Source organism: Suncus etruscus, chromosome 1, assembly GCF_024139225.1.
Source record: "Suncus etruscus isolate mSunEtr1 chromosome 1, mSunEtr1.pri.cur, whole genome shotgun sequence".
Taxonomy (NCBI): Eukaryota; Metazoa; Chordata; class Mammalia; order Eulipotyphla; family Soricidae; genus Suncus; species Suncus etruscus.
Window position 1 is genome coordinate 84170892 of NC_064848.1, and position 25157 is coordinate 84196048.

The following is a 25157-nucleotide window of genomic DNA, read 5'->3' on the forward strand; positions in this document are numbered from 1 at the left end:
AGCTACACCCAATGACGCTCAGGGGTTACTCCTGGCTATGCGCTCAGAAATCACTCCTGGCTTGGGGACCAGAGTGGACGCTGGAGGATTAGCGCGTGCAAGGCAGACGCCCTACCGCTTGAGCCACTGCTCCAGCCCCATCCAAACCTTTCTATCTCCACAGTCTCTCCTGGATCTTTTACAATCTCCATAGTCATGCATGTACATATGTATGTACATAAATACATATATTACTGCGTGTATAGCCTTACCCATTTTCTAAAAATCACTTCAGATTACTTTATCGATAAGTTCTGGTCTCTCAGTTTCTTTTGTCTTAAAATTTCTATACAGCATTACTTGACATTTTGTTACTCTTTATAGCTTATGATTTTTCTTTCTAATCCTATTCTCTTTTAATACTACATCATACTAAGTAATTTCTAAGTTATTTGTGCTACCTACAAATATTCAGGATATCATTTTGTGATATAAAATGAAAACAAATTATAAATCAAGAAAAGATATACCCCCCTTTGAATTATTATTTCAGTCCCATTTGCCTTTTCTTGGATTTAGTTCCTATGTTATTTCTGTCCCCCAGAATAAATTTTTCTTGTTTTGTCTAAAAGATACTTAACTACAGTCTATACTAAAATATTATCTAAATTTCTAATTTTAAGTCTTCTGATTTCTAAATTTGGGTGTCTGCCAGAATTTCAAGATTACAGTCATTCTCTTTTAACTATTCTCCCAGCCTCTAATATAGTCTACATAGTGAGTAAATTATAAAAAATTTTAGTCTGTGTCCTTCATATCAACCTATTTATATATGTATATAAAGCATCTTTCACTAATAAATAACTATGCTTGGAACTTGACTTGTAAATTTTAGTATATTATATAAACAAGAAACTAAGAGTTTAGAGAGGTTAAGTGACTTGCTTAAACATATAGCTAAGGGGGCCAGAGAAATAGCACAGCAGTAGGCAGGCTCGGGGATGCCAGGACTCGAATTACCATCCTTCTGCATGCAAGGCAAAAGCCCTACCTCCATGCCATCTCTCCGGCCCCATTATACAGCTATTTTTAACTCTAAGGCATGAATTTCAAATTCCTTAGCTTGACCTTCACGACTCTGAAGGTGCCAAACTTTTTCCAGCTACTGTTGGCCCTAAGTAACCTCAGTCTTGTGAAGATACTGTTTTTCTCTGCACATTCTTTTTGCTTTCTTTTATTTGTGACCACACATATTCTCTTTTGTCTTTCTTATTCATCTCTCTAAGTAAAAAAAAATCTACCCACCTTTCACACCTAGATCAAGCTGAATTTCTCAATGCAAGGAAAGACAGTAGCACAGTTTTATGCAGAATTTTTATAAACTATTGTACATACATTAAAAACCTGGCGAAGTGTAGGAGCTCAGCAAATGATTACTTGTTTGGTTCTATTTTTATAGGAACTTTCTCTGAGGTGCTGTCTTACCTTACTAAAATAATGAGACTGAGTCTTAGAAAGATTAAGTTATCTGCCAAAGGGCAGACATACTCAAGAATGATCCAAGTTTCAGACCAAGAGTTCTCTCTCCATCCAATTAATTATTTTCTTCTATATAACCTATGGCATCAGAGATTTGTTAACCCTATATATCTTAGCTTTAAGTCTAGTTGTTAGTAGACTTTGTTTACATGACAAATATATAGCTAGAGTCTATTAAGAATATATTCGTTCAAGATATTAGATAGAGGAAAACATTGACAATTCATTCAACCTTAGAGATCTTAGAGACATCTTTTAAGATTGACACCAATGACAAAAATAGACAAGCAAGACTGCATCAAATTGAAAAGCTGTGCCACAGTGAAGTATGATGATCAATCTTTACTAAATTGATTGAATGGAAGAGAATATTACATAAATACCATACATCTGACAAAGAATTAATATCTAGGATATTTAAAGAGCCCATACAACTGAGCAACAAAAATAACAACGAATGAAATTTGAAAAAATCAAGCAAAAGATATGAATAGATACTTCTCCAAAGGGCCTACAGACACATGAAAAAAAAAAATGCTCACCCTCACTTAGTCCTAGGAAAATGCAAATAAAAATCACTATGCTATACTTACCTGGCAGGGGAGATACCATGATCATGAAGGTGGTTTTCCCAGGGCGAGGCTCACTCATTGCACTCCAGGTGTGCTGACCTCTGCAATTTCCCCAAATGTGGGAAACTCGACTGCATAATTTGTGGTAGTGGGGGACTGTGCGCACGCTCTCTCCTGGAAAAAAAAAATCACTATGCTATTACATCAGAGCTGTGAGAATGGGCTATTGTCAAAAAGTTAAAAACAAGTGGTGGTAGGATATGGAGAAAAATGTAAGTACCTGAGAATATAAAGCAGAATGAACCCTGTGTTAAGGCGATACCCAGGCTATCCTGGAGATGCTAGGGACCTTCACATTTGCTCCTGGTGATGCTTGGGGGACTGGCCATTATGGTATGGGTACTTACGCCTAGATCAGTCTCATACTAAACATGTGCCCCAATCACTGTGCCACTTCCCATCTTATCCCCTACTATTTTTAAATATATACTTTAAAAATATATAGTTATATATTTTTATTTAGATACTATGATTCCTAAAGTTGTTTAGAAATAGAATTTCAGCTTCAATTGAAGCTGTTGTCCCCAGATATACCTATTTTTCTCTCTTCTTCTTTTCTTTTCTTTCTTTATGGGCTATGTCATGTTTCTTATCTCAAGACCATGGCAGTTTTTTGTTTGTTTGTTGTTGTTTTTTGTTTTGTTTTGTGTGTGTGTGTGGTGCTTACCATTATCGTTGGAGTCCTCACTGGATATTGGACACTTTTTTTTTTTGTACTGATGGAATGTTTCATTTTCTTTTTTCTCCTTCACCCCTCAAATCGATGATAAGAGCCTCTAGAAGGACTCTGCCCACTTTCGGAGTATTAGACTTTTACCCCAGTTTACTACTTTTCTCTTCTTCAAACCAAACCACGCAAATTTAATTAGCTAGGCCTGCCTCCCAGTTAGAGGGGGAAATTAGGGAGGCACCTAACCAATCAGATGCAAGACTACTATGTAGTAGGATAGGTACATAGGGGACCACATATTCTAGCAGCCCTGGGGGTGAGGGAAGAGGATACGGGAGATAAGACAAAAACGGAGGTGTAGGGAGGACAATTTGGTGATGGGAATCCCCCCTGATATTATGTAAATATTTAACTAAAATATTATTGTCAACAACATGTAAACCACTATGAGCAAAATAAAAATTATATTTAAAAAAAAAAAAGAAATAGGATTTCAGGCATACAGGGCTCCCACCACTCTGTAACCTTTTCCCTCCACCAATGACCCCAGGTTCTCTCCCAGCTCATTAATTTTTTTTTTGGGGGGGGTTGTTTTTGGGTCACACCCGGCAGCGCTCAGGAGTTACTCTTGGCTCCATGCTCAGAAATCGCTCCTGGCACACTCGGAGGACCATATGGGATGCTGGGATTTGAGCCAATAACCTTCTGCATGAAAGACAAATGTCTTACCTCCATGCTATCTCTCTGGCCCCAGCTCATTAACTCTTTAACTGATTCATTTGTCCCCTGTTGATTTTAAAATCAGATTAAAAAAAAAAGCTATAGTGTTGTATGAGTTCTAATTTTTTAATATTGACCACTTATTAAATATATGATTTGCAACTTTCTTTCAACCAGATATTTTGATTATATATTTAGAGGTTTTTCTAGTTTAATACAATCCCACTGTGTATTTCTGCTTTTGCTTCCTTTGCTTTTATTAAAATCCAAAATTATGGTTAAGACTGATGATGTTGAGGGGCTGGAGAGATAGCATGGAGGTAAGGCATTTGCCTTGCATGCAGAAGGTCAGTGGTTCGAATCCTGGCATTCCATATGGTCCCCCAAGTGTGCCAGGAGCGATTTCTGAGCGTAGAGCCAGGAGTAACCCCTGAGGGCTGCCTGGTGTGGACCCCCCCCAAAAAAAGAAGACTGATGTTGAGGGGCTGGAGCTATATAATACAGTAGGTAGGGCATTAACCTTGCATTTGGCTAACCTGGGTTTGATTCCTGGCATACCATATGGATCCCTGTCACTGCATTCAACATGAATGTCTCCATTATTAAGGAAGCACACACCAGATGTGTCTATTAGCTTTCCTGGTGAAGTGCCTGATTTTCCCCAAGAAATATTTCAGCCAGAAGGCCTGTCAATGGAAGTCAATGATAACCCCTGCGTGGATTACTGGCTATATTTCTGACACAGCGGTGACATTATATTTCTCTTTTTTTCTTTTCTTTTTTTTTTTTCAGGCCACACCCATTTGATGCTCAGGGGTTACTCCTGGCTAAGTGCTCAGAAATTGACCCTGGCTTGGGAGGACCATATTGGATGCCAGGGGATCAAACCATGGTCCTTCCTTGGCTAGCCCTTGCAAGGCAGACACCTTACCTCTAGCGCCACCTCGCTGGCCCCAACATTATATTTCTCTTTCTCTTTATTTGGCTTCGTCTCCCATACTAAACTACAGAAATTCGGCCTCAGTCAATATGCAGTCAAAAAAAATTTTAGTACCAAAGAAAGCTGCTAAAGTTCCCCACTGGCTAAGTATATTTGCAACTCAAAGATTGAGTCCAGCCAGTTGCCAGCTACCTGTCAACAGAAAGCTACTGTCTTTCTGTCAGTCTATTTACTTCTTAAGGCCTAGTCAAAACATAGCTTCTTCAAGACAATGTCTTCTCTCCTTGTCTTTGAGCACCACAGCAGGATAACTTTGCCTCAGGGACTTTTCCTGTCACTTTGAATACCTGCTTACAAAAAGGTTTGGCCAGTGTAGAATTAGGCTTTTTTACTAGGTATAATTCTGTACCCCTTTCATATAAGTTTTATCTCTTTCCATAACCAGGCCATAGGAAGTGGGTCTTAGCCCCTAGCTAGAAAACTATTCCCTCAGGTTAAGGATATTTGTTATTAGGAGAAAACCAGGATTCCTGCTATCCCTTAATTCACATCAGTAATTAAATTAAATTAAAAGTTAAATCAGTAACTTAGGACCAGGAACTACTTTGATATATAAGAAATTAGCCTTCCTTTTATCATCTGACTCCTAACTGAAACCTATTCTATTCTAAGATTACAAACCACCTAAAGCCATGTGTATTTGTTTTAAAATCAAACAATGTACATTGCATTCCTTTCATGATATGACTGCCTCTTTTTCCCTTTATATACTCCCAGCCTGGAGATTAAATTTGTCTTTCGTCTGTCTCACAATTGATGCAGACACGGGTCCCATACAATGTATTTTGTGTGGCCTCAATTATTTCATATTCCATATTTGTCCGTTCGTGTACCCATATTCCTCTCATGAAAGGACTCCATCCCACTAGGATTGCTGAGACTCAAGACGCCTGCAACAGATCCCCTATGAGTAATTCCTGAGTGCAGAGCCAGGAGTAACCCCTAAGCATTGCTGAGTGTGGCCCCCAAACAAACAAAACAAAATATGACTCATGACAAGAAGCTTACCATCTACTTTCTTCTAGAAGTTTATGGTTGCTGGTCTTATAATCTACGACTAAGTATTATAATATACATTTTTGGTTTGGGGACTACACCAAGTGGTGCTCAGGACTTACTCATGGTTCTGCATTCAGAAATCACTTCTGTTGGGACTCGGGACTATATGGGTTGAGCCCATACAAGAAAAATGCCCTAGCTGCTGTACTATTTTTCTGGCCCCTAAAATTCTTTTATAATTCAAGGTTTTATTTCATTTTGAATTTTTTTTGTGTATAGTTTAGGATAGTTTTGCAGTTCTATTATTTTACATGTGTGCATCTGGTTTTCCCAACACAAAATTATGAAAGAGATCATTCTTTTCCCATTGTATGCTCTTGGTTTCTTTGTTGTAAATTGATTTGACCCAATGTGCATGAATTTAATTTTGGCTCTTTGTGTTTCATTGATTAATGAGTCTGCTTTTATGCATTTTGATTACTTTAGCTTTGAAATATTGTTTAAATTAGGAAGCACAATGTCCGGACTTTCTTTTATTTCAAGATTGCTCTCATCTTTGAAAGGAATTCTCTAAACTCAAATCTTATTAAGAAAAAGTTATTTCTTATCTTCTTACATATTTTCATCTTTGTGTTTCTCTCTTATTTCTAGTCTTAAATTTTTCCTTTCTGCTTATGTTTCTTTATTAACTCCTCCCCACCCTCAATATCATTATAATTTCTCCTCTATTTATTTAACACAATAATGGGTTGCTTCTAATTTAAGCAGAAAAATAAGAGAAAAACAAATGAAACTGCAATGAAATTGAGTATCAGGAATCGATGTTGGAGAGTGTAGGGAGTGTATTGAAAAATGCAATGAGCAAAAGCCGGCTCCCTGTGTGTGACATCAGGCGGGGAAAATCCGCGAAAGTACACTGGCCCAGTGGGACCCAACTGTGAAAAACTGTGAGTGTGACCTGTCTATGTCTGTCTACTGTCCTCTTGCGTGAAACTCTTGCGAGTGGGGCAAAAAGAGGCTCCAGAAACCTCGCTCGCCCAGACGCCATTTTCAGGGAGGGACTACAGAGCATGAAAACCGGCAAGGCTTTGCAAAAGCCGGCTCCCTGTGTGTGACACCAGGCGGGGAAAATCTGCGAAAGTACACCGGCCCAGTGGGGCCCAACTGTGAAAAACTGTGAGTTTGACCTGTCTATGTCTGTCTACTGTCCTCTTGCGTGAAACTCTTGTGAGTGGGGCAAAAAAAAGGCTCCAGCGGAGCACGGCCGCATATGCGGCCGTGCACTCTTTCTAAGGAAAGAACTCCATTGCAACAAGAAGGAAAAATCACACTAAGAACAGCGCTATATCACAGAAGCAAACGTTTCTCTCCGGACTGTCTTCTCTGTTGCATGCTCGGGCCTAAGATTTGACCCAGTGTGAGGCTTCATCCACGGAGGACTCCCCTCCCTTAGAGGCAAGTCAGCCCATCCAGAAAGGGAGGAGCCAGAGGAGTGTGCTGCCTGCATCATATAGACAATGAATACCACCACAACACGTAGAAAAACCCACAATACAAGTGTGACAATGGGGAAATAACGCAGGCCAGCATCAGACATAGAGAATGAAGATGACAATTCTGAGGACCAGATAATGACCAACCAACTAATCAACCTCTCAGATAAGGACTTTAGACTAGCAATATGGAAGATGCTCAACGGACTCCAAGAAACCATGGATCGAGTTGAACAGAACACTAATAAGAACCAAGAAAATATGAAGACAGAAATCACAAAACTCCAAACTGAAATAACATGTCAACTAACAGGACTGAAAAAGTCAGTAAACGAAGTGAATGACAAAATGGATAAGCTCTGGGACAGGGTATCAGAAGCTGAGAATAGACTTGGTGCTGTGAAGATGAGATACATAACAATTCCATACAGCAGGAGAGATTGGACAAAAAACTTAAAGCAAATGAGCAGACAATAGAAAAATTAGTCAAAGAATGGGAACAGATGAAAATAGAAGTCTATGATAAGATCAACAGAAACAACTTAAGAATCATTGGAGTCCCAGAGACCCAGGAAGAAAATTTCCAGGAAGAATCAATGGTCAAGAACATCATTAAAGAGAAACTTCCAGAGCTAAAGAATATATGTGATCAAATCCTGCATGCCCGAAGAGTACCAACCAAAAGAGACCCCAGAAAAACCACCCCAAGACACATCCTAGTCACAATGACAAATCCCACAGATAGAGACAGAATTCTGAAAACAGCAAGATCAAAAGGGGAAATCACGTTCAAGCAAGCTTCCCTGAGATTTACAGCAGACCTGTCACCAGAAACACTCAATGCCAGAAAGCAGTGGTGGGATATTGTGACAAGACTGAATGAAATGAATGCTTCACCCAGAATACTATACCCAGCAAAACTCACTTTCCGGTTTGACGGAAGAATACATGGCTTCACAGACAAAAAACAGCTCAGAAACTTCACAGACAGAAAACCAGTCTTAAGAGAAAAACTGAAAGACCTAATCTAAGACAAGACTACCCAAAAGACACACCAAATTTTGAAATAAAGATGGCGTTAAATCCCAGGACAATTCTTTCTCTCAACGTCAATGGACTAAATGCACCAGTTAAGAGACACAGAGTGGCTAAATGGATCAAAAAACTCAATCCAACCTTCTGCTGCCTACAAGAAACGCACCTGAATAGTCAGAACAAACATAGACTCAAAATAAAAGGCTGGAGAAAAATTATCCAAGCAAACAACACCCATAAAAAAGCTGGAGTGGCCATACTAATATCAGATAATGCAAACTTTATACTCAGGAAGGTTGTAAGGGACAAAGATGGACATTTTATATTAATCAAGGGGTACGTAGAGCAGGAAGAATTCACTCTCCTAAACATATATGCACCGAATGAGGGGCCAGCAAAATATTTAATACAACTGTTGACAAATCTGAAAAATAATATCAACAACAACACAATAATTGTGGGGGACCTTAACACGGCTTTGTCAACACTGGATAGGTCAACCAGACTGAAACCCAACAAGAATATACTAGACCTGAGGAGAGAAATGGAAGAAAGAGGCCTAGTGGATATATATAGGACACTCCATCCCCAGAAACCTGAATACACATTCTTTTCCAATGTACATGGGACATTCTCCAGGATAGACTACATGCTGGCACATAAAACATACCTCCATAAGATCAAGAGGATAGAAATTTTGCAGACTACCTTCGCTGACCACAAGGCTCTGAAATTATTTGTGAACTCCAAAGGGACTCAGAAGAAACACTTTAACACCTGGAAGTTAAACAGCCTCATGCTCAATAACCAGTGGGTCTGAGATGAAATCAAGGAGGAAATCAAAAGGTTCCTGAAAACAAATGACAATAAAGACACAAACTATCAGAACTTATGGGACACAGCAAAAGCAGTACTGAGAGGAAAATTTATAGCTTTGCAAGCACACATCAGGAAGGAAGAAGGAGCTTACCTGAGTAGCTTAATGACACAGCTAATAGAACTAGAAAATGCTCAACAAAATGACCCAAGACTAGGAAGACAAAAGGAAATAACAAAGCTGAGAGCAGAAATCAACGAAGTGGAAACCCAAAAATCAATCCGAAAGATCAACGAAAGCAGAAGTTGGTTCTTTGAAAAAATAAACAAGATTGATAGACCACTGGCAAACCTAACAAAGAAAGAGAGAGAGAGAAACTTGATAACTCGTATCAGGAATGAAAAAGGAGAGATCACTACTGATATGACAGAGATTCAAAGGGTAATCAGAAACTACTTTGAAAAACTCTACGCCACTAAAAATGAGAACCTGGAAGAAATGGATAAATTCTTGGACTCTTATAATCTTCCACGGTTGAAGGAAGAGGATGTAGCATATCTAAACACCCCCATCACCATTGATGAAATTAAAACAGTAATCAAATGTCTGCCGAAAAACAAAAGCCCAGGTCCAGATGGATTCACTAATGAATTCTATCAAACTTTCCAAGAGGAACTACTGCCAATCTTGGCAAGACTCATTCATGAAATTGAACAAGCAGAAACACTTCCAAATAGCTTTTATGAAGCCAACATCACCTTGATACCTAAACCAGACAGAGATGCTACCAAAAAAGAAAATTACAGACCAATATCGCTGATGAATGCAGATGCAAAGATCCTCAACAAAATCCTGGCAAATAGGATTCAATGCCTCGTTAAGAAGATCATCCACTACGATCAAGTAGGTTTCATCCCAGGAATGCAAGGCTGGTTTAACATCCGTAAATCTATCAACATAATACACAACATCAATAACAAGAAAAATAAAAACCACATGATCATATCAATAGATGCAGAGAAAGCATTTGATAAGGTCCAACACCCATTCTTGATCAAAACTCTCAGCAAGATGGGAATGGAGGGAACCTTTCTCAATATAGTGAAGGCCATCTACCACAAGCCAGTGGCAAATATTATCCTCAATGGAGAAAAACTAAAAGCCTTCCCTCTAAATTCTGGCACAAGACAAGGCTGTCCTCTCTCACCACTCCTATTCAACATAGCACTGGAAGTACTTGCTATAGCGATTAGGCAAGAAAAGGATATCAAGGGAATCCAGATAGGAAAGGAAGAAGTCAAGCTCTCACTGTTTGCAGATGACATGATACTCTACTTAGAAAACCCTAAAGACTCTATCAAAAAGCTTCTAGAAACAATAGACTCATATAGCAAGGTGGCAGGCTACAAAATTAACACACAAAAATCAATGGCCTTTCTATACACCAATAGTAATAAGGATGAAATGGACATTAAGAAAACAACCCCATTCACAATAGTGCCACACAAACTCAAATATCTTGGAATCAACTTGACTAAATATGTGAAGGACCTATACAAGGAAAACTATAAAACTCTGCTCCAAGAAATAAGAGAGGACACACGGAAATGGAAACGCATACACTGCTCATGGATTGGCAGGATTAACATCATCAAAATGGCAATACTCCCCAAGGCATTATACAGATTTAATGCCATCCCTCTAAAGATACCCATGACATTCTTCAAAGAAGTGGATCAGACACTTTTGAAATTCATTTGGAACAGTAAACACCCTTGAATAGCTAAAGCAATCATTGGGAAAAAGAATATGGGAGGAATTACTTTCCCCAACTTTAAACTGTACTACAAAGCAATAGTTATCAAAACAGCATGGTATTGGAATAAGGACAGGTCCTCAGATCAGTGGAATAGGCTTGAATACTCAGAAAATGTTCCCCAGACATACAACCACCTAATTTTTGATAAAGGAGCAGGAAATCCTAAATGGAGCAGGGAAAGCCTCTTCAACAAGTGGTGTTGGCACAATTGGATAGCCACTTGCAAAAAATTGAACTTAGACCCCCAGCTAACATCATGTACGAAGGTAAAATCCAAATGGATTAAAGACCTCGATATCAGCCCCAAAACCATAAGATATATAGAACAGCACATAGGCAAAACACTCCAGGACATTACAGGCATCTTCAAGGAGGAAACTGCACTCTCCAAGCAAGTGAAAGCAGAGATTAACAGATGGGAATATATTAAGCTGAGAAGCTTCTGCACCTCAAAGGAAATAGTGCCCAGGATACAAGAGCCACCCACTGAGTGGGAGAAACTATTCACCCAATACCCATCAGATAAGGGGTTAATCTCCAAAATATACAAGGCACTGACAGAACTTTACAAGAAAAAACATCTAACCCCATCAAAAAATGGGGAGAAGAAATGAACAGACACTTTGACAAAGAAGAAATACACATGGCCAAAAGACACATGAAAAAATGCTCCACATCACTAATCATCAGAGAGATGCAAATCAAAACAACGATGAGATACCACCTCACACCCCAGAGAATGGCAGACATCACAAAGAATGAGAATAAACAGTGTTGGCGGGGATGTGGAGAGAAAGGAACTCTTATCCACTGCTGGTGGGAATGCTGTCTAGTTCAACCTTTATGGAAAGCGATATGGAGATTCCTCCAAAAACTGGAAATCGAGCTCCCATACGATCCAGCTATACCACTCCTAGGAATATACCCTAGGAACACAAAAATACAATACAAAAACCCCTTCCTTACACCTATATTCATTGCAGCACTATTTACCATAGCAAGACTCTGGAAACAACCAAGATGCCCTTCAACAGACGAATGGCTAAAGAAACTGTGGTACATATACACAATGGAATATTATGCAGCTGTCAGGAGAGATGAAGTCATGAAATTTTCCTATACATGGATGTACACGGAATCTATTATGCTGAGTGAAATAAGTCAGAGAGAGAGAGAGAGAAAAACGCAGAATGGTCTCACTCATCTATGGGTTTTAAGAAAAATGAAAGACACCCTTGTAATAATAATTTTCAGACACAAAAGAGAAAAGAGCTGGAAGTTCCAGCTCACCTCAGGAAGCTCACCACAACGAGTGATGAGTTTAGTTAGGGAAATAACTACATTTTGAACTGTCCTTATAACGAGAATGTATGAGGAAAATGGAGAGCCTGTCTAGAGTACAGGCAGGGGTCGGGTGGGGCGAAGGGAGACTTGGGACATTGGTGATGGGAATGTTGCACTGGTGATGGGTGGTGTTCTTTACATGACTGAAACCCAAACACAATCATGTATGTAATTAAGGTGTTTAAATAAATTTAAAAAAATGCAATGAAAAATTAATTTAAACCAAGATGAAAGAATATAAATATATGTTTAAATATATAAAAATATACATATATAAATATATGTGGCAAAAGTTGGGGCCACACCCCACAATTCTCAGAAGTTACTTATAACAGTGCTCTGGAACTATATGGATTGCTTGGGATCAAACCTGGGTCAGCCTAGTGCAAGACAAACACACTACCCACTATACTATCACTCCAGCACCAAAATGGAAGGTAATATAGCCTGGCAGACATTTTCTTTTCTTTTTTTACTTTTAGACACTGTGGTTTGCAATATTCATATTGAGACGTATTGTGTATAATATTACCTCCCTTCAGCATCCAGTTAAGACCATATTTTTGACAATAAATTGTAAAAGTTATGATATAATTTATTTTCCAAATCTGACACTTTTGAGAATAAAAATTATTAATCATATTAGGTAAATATGAACAAACTATGTCTGTCCCAGAAAAGCTAGAGAATATGGCTCCTGTAATAATTATAATTTACATTTTGTACAAAGTAGCCAGGATTTTTCAGGTAGAAGGGGAAGAGTCTGGATGTTATGAGAATATTTCCCTACCTCTGCTGTCTCATTTTTGTTACACATTTCTCCATATTTTCCCTTATATTCATAGCCACATTATTTGTTTTTTTCTTTATGATGCTGGGAATTGAGACTAGGGTCTCACAAAGGCAAGGCTAGTGCCACTTGCCTATACTTAGCCCTTTTTTCTTGTTCTTATCTTTTAGAATGTGAGCTGAATTCAACACAACAATAACACTTTTTTTTTTTTTTTTTTTGGTTTTTGGGGCCACACCCAGCGGTGCTCAGGGGATACTCCTGGCTGTCTGCTCAGAAATAGATCCTGGCAGGCACAGGGGACCATATGGGACACTGGGATTCGAACCAACCACCTTTAGTCCTGGATCGGCTGCTTGCAAGGCAAACACCGCTGTGCTATCTCTCCGGGCCAACAATAACACATTTAAACTAATTTCTCACATACTTGAAATTCATTTGCTGTCTATACTTAGCAGCAAAACAGGTGGAGTGGGGGGTGGGATAACTGGGGAGTGCACCAGTGGCTACCAGTGTGTCTGCTGTAGGTACAAACTTATATAAGAAACAAGTCTATGTTTTTTTTTTTCATATAGAGAAGGAGCTTTATGCCTCTTCTAGTATGTAAAAAAATCAAGAGTGTTTTAATTAGAAACTGCAGAAGGTTTTATTAGTTTATATAGATCAATAAACTTATCTTGAGCTTTTAATTGATAATTACATGGGAAATTTTAACTGAGATATAATTGACATATGGCTTTCCTTATTTATGTTTAATTATACAACATGTTAATTTGAAATATTTAATATTGCAATATTATTGCAATAATATTATCTGTCACATGGTTTTAATTTCTTTTTATGAATAAAAATGCTCCTGATTCTTAGGATAGAATATGACACTCACATGACTTTTCCTATTTTCACCCCAAGCAAAAAGAGAACAAGTTTGCCTTCTTCATAGCTTTGTGCATCCATGCTGAATGCTTTAGATGCACACACCATGTATATCACAAGACATAACCAAATTTTCAAAAGGTTAAAGAAAGAAGTAAATCTGTGCTTGCTCTTCCAGTGCCCTCTGGGGACTTTAAGAAGATGTCACTAACTTTAGATAGAAAGAGCAGTAAGGCACAAACAGTGGGAGGAAGTTATGCTCTCAAATAATTTTTAAAAACTGGTTTTTAACGTGAAAAATAAGATGTCCTCGCCTATAAATTGGACAAATATTTATTCTCAAGTCTCTGTGAAGAATGTCAAATTTAGTTACCCATATTGTCTCTAGCACAGGTAGGTGATCATCATCAGAAGGAGAGAACACACTTTTGAAGAACATTCTTATGTGTATAAATCCACATAAAGAATCATCAAGATTTATATAGAAACAGGAATTGTTCTGAATACTTTGCAAATATGACCTTAGAGGAAAAAAACACAACTAGGTATTGGTCTTGTTACTTTTGTTATCAGAGGAAGAAGATTCTAAAACTATTTGTGGGGGGGGGGGGTTGAGACCATATCTGGCAATGCTCAGGTTTTATTCATGGGTCTGCACACAGGAATTGATCCTGGCAGTGCTTGGGGAACCAGAGAGGATACCCAGACTCTAACCCAGGTAGTCTGCATGCAAGGCAAATGTTCTACCCACTATACCCATTATATTTGACTCCTCGAAAGATTTTTATTTTAGTTTTTAGGCTACACCCAGTAACACTCAGGAGTTACTCCTGGCTCTGCTTGGGGACAATATGGGATCCTGGAGATCAAACCCAGGTAGGCTGCCTTACCACTGTGCTATCTCTCCAACCCCAGAGTCTTAATCTTTTAATGTTAATTTTTCTTCAATATGAAGTACTCTTTGGGTTGTTTATAAAATTTTGGCACCAAGTGCAAAAGAACTAGAAAGGTGCTGACACATACTAGTTCTTTTCCTCTTGTGCCTTCAGTCAACACAAAGTAGTACCCAGGGAACATTTCTGAAGACCTGTGAACATTTAGCCATTATGATTTCACATGATATAAAAAATTCATATAGATGCCCTTTAACTTTAAGAAGACTGTATACTGGGGCCGGAGAGATAGCATGCAGTTAAGGCATTTGCCTTTCATGCAGAAGGACGGTGGTTCAAATCCCGGCATCCCATATGGTCTCCTGTGCCTGCTAAGGGATGATTTCTGAGCATAGAGCCAGGAGTAACCCCTGAGTACTGCCAGGTGTGGCCTAAAAAACAAAAAACAAAACAAAAAAAGAAGAAGAAAAAGAAGACTGTATACTTATTTCTGTGGGGAAATGTGGAAGCAAAGATATTGGGAGAATTACATGGTTTCATGGTTTCCTTTACATGGTTCCCTTTTGTCAATACTTCTATGTGATAGCTGAATCTCAACCTTTTTATTTTATTGCCAGTGAAGATGATATAAAAATTATTGTATTGGTATATTTATTGGTATGTTGGTATTTGGGTTATTAATTGGCATATTTGTATATTGGTATTTTATGGTATATTTTATATGGTATAATAATTATTTTATTATTATATTACCAGTACAGATGGTAGCTGTTTTGTGTTGATAGTGCTGAATTCTAGAAGATGCTAATTAAAAAAATAGTTAACAGGCCAGAGGGATAGCACAGCAGTAGGAAATTTGCCTTGCAAGCTGCCAATCCAGGATGGACCTGGGTTCGATCCTTTGGCGTCCTATATGGTCCCTCAAGCCAGGAGTGATTTCTGAGTTTATAGTCAGGAGTAACCCCCTGAGAGGTCACTGGGTATGGCCCAAAAGCAAAAAAAAAAAAAAAAGTTAACAATCACTAACCGTTTTGGGAGTGAAACAGGTCTTTATAATTAACCTTGCTTCATGTAGCAAGGGAAGAAAGAAACATGAGCATAGGAAGAGACCATGTGACCTCACCACAGCAACAACTCCTAAAGAGCAAGAATAAAGACTAGAGCTCAATGAACACTGCATCTCCAATCCTGAGGCTATACATTCAACTTGTTAATTTTCATGGTTATTTTTTTTAGAGTGGGATGGCGGGACATATCTGGTAGTATATAGATTTACTCCTGACTCTGCGCTCAGGGATCACTCCTAGTACTCTGGGGACCATATATGATTTCAGGAACCAAACAGGCTATGTACTAAGTATCTTAACCCCTGTACTTTCTCTCCAGCCCTTAATGATTCTTTCCTATGGTTGTATATATGGAATTCAGACATGAGCATTGTTTCTGAGTTTGTATGTATTCATGTGTGTATTAAACAAGAAAGTCAATTATATTGGAAAACCTCTTTCATAGACAGGCAAAATCTATTGAAAAATTTCTTCCTAGGATAGGGACATAGTACAGCAGTTTAGGGTACTTGCCTAGCTATTCCCAATCCAAATTAATTTTTTTTCACACATAGACCCACCAATATTGCTGGGTGCAGCCACAGAGGCCCCCAAGAACTACCAAATATGCTCCTAGAGACTCATAACTAAGGGTTATTTGGGTGTCCCTGACACAATGGGGCCTGAGCAGCATCACATCATTGGCTCCTTGCACTGAGCTGTGGACCCAGTTGGCAAGAATTGCTAGATCCCCTTCTCACTGCACTGCCTCCTCATTCCTTCCTAAATAGTGACCTTCTAATAAATATTTTTAGATAATGTAAATGCATCACAAGTATACATTGTTCCTGCTGAATTCCTTCCAGGAATTACAGACTAAGGTGCTGTATCGAAGAATGTCAGCAAAATTTTAGAATGTTAGGTGGTTGACTTCTATGTTGTATGTTTCCCTATTCATTGCTTTTACATGTTAGCCTGCCCAACAAAGAGCTTGTTGACATTAACCAGCAGTACCAACAATTACTGCTATTATTTGTGGAGCATCCTGGCATTTGACTAGGATTTCTATCCCAGTTTTCTCAGCTCTCTTTGATTTGTTATACTCTGGCTTTGGGAGAGGACCTGTAGAGCCAAGGAGGAAATGTCAAGGTGTTCTTTTTGTGACTAAAATCAAACTATAGTCATGTTTGTAATCACGGTGTTTAAATAAAGCTATATTTTAAAAATTAAATTAAAAACAATTTTTTTGGTTTTTTTTTTTGGTTTGTTTGTTTTTTGTTTTTTGGGTCACACCAGGCAGCGTTCAGGGGTTACTCCTGGCTCTATGCTCAGAAATCACCCCTGGCAGAGACAGGGGACCATATGGGATGCCGGGATTCCAACCACTGTCCTTCTGCATGCAAGGAAAATGCCATACCTCCATGCTATCTCACTGGCCCAAATTAAAAACAATTTTTGTTCATGGCTGGCAATGCTTAGGGGACCAGTTAGGGTGCTGGGTATGGAAACCACGTTGGCTATGTGCAAAGCAAGCACACTACCCACTGTACTCTAGCCTCCAAAATGTCAAATTTTTGGCTTTAAAGCTAAGGTATGCTCTAAAAATTAATAACAGAGACAATGGATTTACAAGCAGAAACTTTTAGGTTAAAATAGTTGGGCTGTCTGAAGGTCAAGTATGTTTAAATTTAAAAGCTTGACTCTGAAAAATAAGAACCAAAACCTAAATATAAAGTTATACCATAAATATCAGACTTTGTAACAATATAAGATGATGTAAGAGCAGTTTTTCTAGCCAAAAGGAAAGAAAATATTTGTTATTTGGCTTGAGAAAGAAAATTGGGGGGATCTAAAACGAACTTGGCTTCAGGGATCTAGTTTATATTCTTTACAGGCTAAATTTCAAGAGCAATATTAAAGAAATATCCACTATTCCACTAAACCTCAGGTGACTTCAGATAAATGAAAAAGTATCTGCAGATTAATGAAAGATCAGTAGCAAATTTAATATTAGCAATTATGAAAGGCAAAAATGATAATGGAAGTGCTGATAAGAGATAATGGAAGTGCTGATAAGAATTTATCACATACATAGAAATTTTTGAACTTAATGTACAAAGGATTAAAACCATGCTCAGATGTACAAATACCAAAATAATTTATTTTCCACTGTAGTACATATACACAGTGAAATACAAGAATAGAAGTTATTCATAAGAAAAGATAAAATTATGCAATTTTCAGCTCCATGGAAAGATCTGGAAAGTATCCTGTTGAGTGAAGGCTGTCAGAGGGAGGGAGGACAGACACAAGAATGATCTCTCCATATGCTGTATATAAAGAAACATAGTTGGGAACAACAATGTCTAAAGGCAAAATAAATGAAGGGCATGAGAACTGGTCTTCATTAGAAAGTTTGTCACTTGGGTGGCTCTGGAAAAGATAGGTCAGGGAAGACATTAAGACAATGATGGAAGGGGAAAAAGTCTGTCATTGAAGACATTGGTGGAAGGGACTGAACACTGGTAAAGGCATTGGTGCTGGGCCATTATACACCTGAAAACATCATGAATAACTTTTCTTTTTTTTTTTTTGGTTTTTGGGCCACACCCGGCTGTGCTCAGAGGTTACTCCTGGCTGTCTGCTCAGAAATAGCTCCTGGCAGGCACGGGGGACCATATGGGACACCGGGAATGAATAACTTTTCAAAGTTGTAAATTCTTGATGATTAATTTTTTTAAAAAAATGTAAATAAATTGACATTCCTAGGTTGTCACTAAAAGTATTTTAGTGAAAATACACCGTATTTTCCGGTGTATAAGACAACTTTTTTTTTTGTTTGTTTTTGGGCCACACCCGGTAACGCTCAGGGATTACTCCTGGCTATGTGCTCAGAAGTTGCTCCTGGCTTGGGGGACCATATGGGACACCGGGGGATCGAACCGCCGTCCGTCCAAGGCTAGCACAGGCAAGGCAGGCACCTTACCTTTAGTGCCACCGCCCGGCCCCATAAGACAACTTTTAACCCATGAAAAACTTTTAAAAATCAGGAGTCGTCTTATACTTCAGTATATGGCATGATGAAACTTACTCCAACTTCAGGGACAAGTGATCCTTACAGCCACATCCCATCCAGCTGCCGGGCATCATCACTCAGTCCTCTGCTTGTCCTGATTCATCTTTCAGGGCACACAGAGGAGCTGAGTTACTGAGTGCTGCATCCCATCCAGCAGCCAGGTGTCATCTCTGGTATGCAGCTTTCCAGTGCTTAGTCCTCTCTTCAGCTTTTATGGGACACAGAGGAGGTGCTCTGTCTCCCTCTAGCTGTCCTATTAATCACTGCACCCTAGCCAGTTGCTCTTGGAGGAGCCCCGTCTCCCTTCTCTCAATGTAGATCACAATTAAAAAATCACAGTCACTCACTACAAATGACAAATGTAAAATGATTGTTGGCACTCTAAAGTCTAGCTTTATTAAACATATACTGTTACCTTTGAGGGTTTTACTCTTTTTCTCTTACTTTTTGTTTGTTTGTTTTTGTTTTTGGGCCACACTCGGCGGTGCTCAGGGGTTACTCCTGGCTGTCTGCTCAGAAATAGCTCCTGGCAGGCACGGGAACCATATGGGACACCAGAATTCGAACCAACCACCTTAGGTCCTGGATGGGCTGCTTGCAAGGCAAACGCTGCTGTGCTATCTTTCCAGGCCCTTCTCTTACGTTTTTAATTTCCATTTGGTGTGAGTTAAAAGAGAGGTAGTGGGGCCGGAGTAATAGCATGGAGGTAGGGTGTTTGACTTGCAGGCAGAAGGAGCATGGTTTGAATCCTGGAATCTCATATAGTCCTTCGAGCCTTCCAGGAGTGATTTCTGAGCATAGAGCCAGGAGTAACCCCTGAGAGCAGCTGAGTGTGACCCAAAAACAGAGAGAGAGAGAGAGAGAGAGAGAGAGAGAGAGAGAGAGAGAGAGAGAGAGAGAGAGAGGTAGTCTTTTTTTTGGGGGGGGGGCCACACCCAGTGGTGCTCAGGGGTTACTCCTGGCTGTCTGCTCAGAAATAGCTCCTGGCAAGCATGGGGGACCATATGGGACACCGGGATTCTAACCAACCACCTTAGGTCCTGGATCGACTGATTGCGAGAGAGGTAGTCTTATGTGGTGAATATAGCCCAAAAGCTGTATTTTAACAGGAAAAGTAGGGGGTCGTCTTATACCCCAGTTGTCTTATACATCAGAAAATATGGTACGTTAGCTGAAGTGTGTCAGAAAGTAAAAGATAAATTACCAGATAATTCTATTTATATGTGGAATATAAAGAAGCAAGAAAGGAAATAGACAATCTTTTTTTTTTTTTTTTTTTTTTTTGGTTTTTAGGCCACACCCAGTGACGCTCAGGGGTTACTCCTGGCTATGCGCTCAGAAGTCGCTCCTGGCTTTGGGGGACCATATGGGACACCGGGGGATCGAACCGCGGTCCGTCCTAGGCTAGCGCTGGCAAGGCAGACACCTTGCCTTTAGCGCCACCGCCCGGCCCCGGAAATAGACAATCTTTTTTTTTTTTTTTTTTTTTTTTTTTTTTTTTTTTTTGGTTTTTGGGCCACACCCGGTGACGCTCAGGGGTTACTCCTGGCTATGCGCTCAGAAGTCGCTCCTGGCTTGGGGGACCATATGGGGCGCCGGGGGATCGAACCGCGGTCCGTCTCCTAGGCTAGCGCAGGTAAGGCAGGCACCTTACCTCGAGCGCCACCGCCCGGCCCCCATAGACAATCTTTAATGCAAAGAACCCATGGGGCATAATAAGTAGAACTGGGTACTGAGGAGACTGGGGGAAGGAAGGTAACACGAAAACCTTGGCAGGATCTTGGAACATTGGTGGAGAGATTGATACAGTAGCTCTGCAACTATAAAACAACCCCAACGGTATTAAAACTATTAACTGTTACATATGCTGCCTTATAAAAATTAATCATAAATAAAATCAGTACCTTGACATGCTGGGAAAAATAAAGATGAACTTTATCAAGAAACAAAGAAAACATGGTATATGAGAAACTATGCATAAAAATATAAGTAAAGGGACTGAAGCAATAGTGCAGCTGGTAGAGTGCTTGTCTTGCATGCAGCCAAACCCAGTTTGATTCCCAGAACCCTACATGAATCTCTGAGCACTGCCAGTAGTGATCTCTGAGTTCAAAACTAGGAGTAAGCCCTGAACATTACCTTTTGTAGCCCAAAAACAAAAACAACCAAAAAAAAAAAGTTAGTTATCTGTCAAAAACTACAGCGCTCATTTGTGTGGATTTTAAATTAAATTCAAAACTGTAATTCCAAATAATAAGAGGAGAGGGTGATTCAATGAATGTAACAATTTTAGAACTGTTGTTTGTATAAGGAAAAATACTGAATTTTTATCAATTTAATTTAAAAAATTGAAATTAGCTGTATAAAGTTTAAAATTTACAAATAGAAAAATCATGAATGGTGGAGTATAGTAGATAATGGCAGAGGTTGTGATACTGGATATGTTTTATATATATATGTATATAAAATCATACTAATAACAGTTTCAGTATATTATTGTGTTGATTAAAATGGTATGTTATAGGGGCCAGAAAAATAGCATGGAGGTAGGACATTTGCCTTGCATGCAGAAGGACAGTGGTTTGAATCCCCGCATCCCATATGGTCCACCAAGCCTGCCAGGAACGATTTCTGAGTGTAAAGCCAGAAGTGCTGCCAGGTGTAACCAAAAAACAAACAAACAAACAAAACAAAACAAAAAAGGTATGTTATTGTGGTACCTAAAATAACTATGAAGTCTAAAATAAAAATTTAATAAAAGAAAATCATATATAATAATGAATATTTCTTTATTAGAAAAGTTAACAGTGAGGGAAAATTAGACAACATACATTTAATAAAGGCAGGAAAATAGCATTAAAAAAAGGGGGCCGGAGAGATAGCACAATGGCATTTGCCTTGCAAGCAGCAGCCCCAGGACCAAAGGTGGTTGGTTCAAATCCCGGCGTCCCATATGGTCCCCCGTGCCTGCCAGGAGCTATTTCTGATGGCCAGGAGTAACCCCTGAGTAAAACTGGGTGTGGCCCAAAAACCAAAAAAAAAAAAAAAAAGATAACAAGGGCCAGAGAGATAGCATGGAGGTAAAGCAAATTTGCCTTGCATGCAGGTTGGTTCGAATCCCGGCATCCCATATGGTCCCCCGAGCCTGCCAGGAGTGATTTCTGAGCATAGAGCCAGGAGAAACCCCTGAGTGCTGCTGGGTGTGACCCAAAACAAAACAAAACAAAACAAAAGAATGATAACAAACAGCACGCATTAAGTTAACAGATTTGGGGCTGGAGAGATAGCACAGCAGTAGGATGTTTGCCTTGCACACAGCCGACCCAGGACAGACTCGAGTTCGATTCCCCACATCCCATATGGTTCTCCGAGCCTGCCAAGAGTGATTTCTTTTCTTTTCTTTTCTTTTCTTTTCTTTTCTTTTCTTTTCTTTTCTTTTCTTTTCTTTTCTTTTCTTTTCTTTTCTTTTCTTTTCTTTTCTTTTCTTTCTTTCTTTCTTTCTTTCTTTCTTTCTTTCTTTCTTTCTTTCTTTTTAAATCTGGTCCTTCAGGCCCTTATCTCAGGGCATTATAAAAATAATAATGTCTTTTATTTTCCTTAAAACCCATAGATCAATGAAATTATTCTCTCTCTCTCTCCCTCTGGCTTATTTCACTCAGCATAACAGTTTCCATGTACATTCATGTATAGGAAAATTTCATGATTTCATCTCTCCTGACGGCTGCATAATATTCCATTGTGTATATGTACCACAGTTTCTTTAGCCATTCATCTGTTGAAGGGCATCTTGGTTGTTTCCAGATTCTGGCTATTGTAAATAGCACTGCAATGAATATAGGTGTGAGGAAGGAATTCTTGTATTGTGTTTTTGTGTTTTTACAGTATATCCCTTGGAATGGGGATATATACATAGATATACATATCTATGTATATATACATATCTATGTATATATACATATATATAAAAGAGTAAAATTTAAAGGCTGGAGCAATATAGCACAAAAGGTAGGGTGTTTTGCCTTGCATGCAGTCAACCTAGGTTCATTCTCTGGCATCCCACGAGGTTCCCAGAGCCTGCCAGGAGTGATTTCTAAGCATAGAGCCAGGAGTAACTCTTGAGTGCCATCAGGTGTGGCCCAAAACAAATAAACAAACAAACAAACAAAAAGTTGGACTTTTTTAGTTTTAAGAAACTAAAATTGAAACATATTATTGTTATTTTATTGTTTTTTGCTTTAAAAAAAAGTAAAACAACTCCCAAGTAGTGCTCTGGAGGCTTCTGTGATTCTCAGCTAGCTGTGCATGTTATTCAATACAAGTGTCGGAGAATGTGGTGCTTTCTTGAGCTCCAGGGGTCAGGGAATTAACCAGGGTCATCCAAAAGGTGCTGGAGGACCATGTGGTTTCAGGGATCTTACTGGGGTTGACTACATGAAGGGCATGTCCCTCCTATTCCTAAGCATATTGTTTTGGGGGGGGTGTTTTTTGTTTGTTTGTTTTGGGGGGCTTGGGCCACACCTGGTGACATTCAGGGATACTCCTAGCTATGTGCTCAGATATCGTTCCTGGCTTGGGGACCATATGGGATGTCTGGGACAGACATGTACAAGGCAAATGCCCTACTGCTGCACCACCACTGCAACCTCATTTAAGCATATTGTTTAAAGATAGACACATAATAAACAAAAGAACAATATATGATATAGGTATTCACAATCCAGAGAATTGTGAACCGAGTGAGTGGGAATCCTAGATAATGTCTAGAATTTATACATAAGTAGAGATATATAAGAATGTTTGTATAGGGCCGGAGTGAGTGGTGGCACGGAACAGTAAGCCTTCTGCCCTGCCAACGCTAGCCTAGGACAGAGCACGGTTCAAAACCCCCCCCCCCCCCGCATCCCATGTGGTCCCCCAAGCCAGGAGCGATTTCTGAGCCCATAGCCAGGTGTAACGCTTGAGAGTCATCGGGTGTGACCAAAAAAAAAAGAATGTCTGTATAGTATGGTTGGAGTAACAAGGTTTTGTTTGTTTTGAGACCACATATGGTAGAGCTCATGGTGTACTCTTGGCTCTCCTCGGGGGCCATGGGGGACTTAAAGTTTTAAACCCTTAGAAAAAGTTGCTTCCTGAGAGCAGAACTAGGGATGAAATGGAGGCAATGTAGAAGATAATTGCTTTTTCATCAGAAGAACTATGCCTCTTAGAAAGAAAATTAACAGAGACAAAGGGCTTTTTGGGGTACTTTTCAAATTGGGAGTATAAATTTTCTTCTCTATCTAGATTCTATAGGAATTTTTTTTGCAGTAATCTCTGTATATTATAAGGACAGTAGTACTTAAAAAAAAACTACTATTTTAAGGCTTCATTCTGTAAGAGTTATCTGGTTTTGTTTTTGAGTCAAAACCTTCATCCAAAGATCATATTGATGATTTAAACTCATAGGACCACAAGGGATATTTGCTGATGCTGGAGTTGTTCTTGCTAGCAATAATTAAAATAATGTCAACAATGATATGAGCAAGAGCCTATTGCATCATCCACAAGTCAGAGCATTAGAACTTCTTGAAGTGTCAACATCCTGGTTTCTTTAGAATGGCATGTGTTGATAATGACACTGTCCTATCCCTCAGGACTAGGGACTACTCTTAACAACTTCCACTTCCTCTACAGTCTCTCCTCTGTCTTCTCTCAATATATAACTCTGACTCCAAAAGTGTTCTCTGAGCTTCAGATCCAGGAGCCTAGAAACTTAAAAGTCTTTTCACACTGTCAATTGGGGAAAAAACTGACATTTCAGTAGTAGTACTCACTACTCAATCGAGCATTGTGTACAAAACATGTAATTACTTGAGGTGCTCTTATCTCTCAAACACATCCACTAAATCATTGTTCAGCAATTGCAGACATGCAGGCTGAGAGCAGGAGATAGATTTATAGAGTTCATTACTACCTAGCATATCATTTAGCCCAGTAAATCACGCATTTGCTGTCTGAAGGCATGCAGGCCCAAAACTGATCCTGGAATTCTATTGTCTTCCCCTCATAGACATGATCTTTGTCAGAGGAATCTCCATCCCTGTCTATCCCTCACCTGCAATCCTCCCTATACCCTAGTCCTAACCCCTCTTCCTTTTATTTAACTCTCACATCCCAGACATCCTTTGAGCGCTGTGTGTCAGACATAGCTCAGGAGTTACTAAGAACCTTTTGCCTACTTCAGGGGTCTCAAACTCTTGGCCCGCGGGCCGTTTGCGGCCCTCCGTACAACATTTTGTGGCCTGTGGCTGGCCTTCAAATACCGCAGTATTCGCAATTATTCGCTTACCGAATAATTGCAATAAAAATCACATTAGTAAGAAAAAAAATCGCATTAAACATTCGCATATCCCGAACAGTTTCGTTCGGGATATGCGAATGTTTAATGCG

At 39.3% G+C, this 25157-nt stretch overlaps 1 non-coding gene across 1 annotated transcript; it reads left to right on the forward strand.

Annotated features, from left to right (window-relative positions):
- The first annotated feature begins 2103 nt into the window (after positions 1–2103).
- On the forward strand, positions 2104–2267 carry LOC126028172 (U1 spliceosomal RNA). The gene has a single exon (XR_007502396.1). It is a non-coding gene; the product is annotated as a U1 spliceosomal RNA (small nuclear RNA).
- Positions 2268–25157: the final 22890 nt, after the last annotated feature.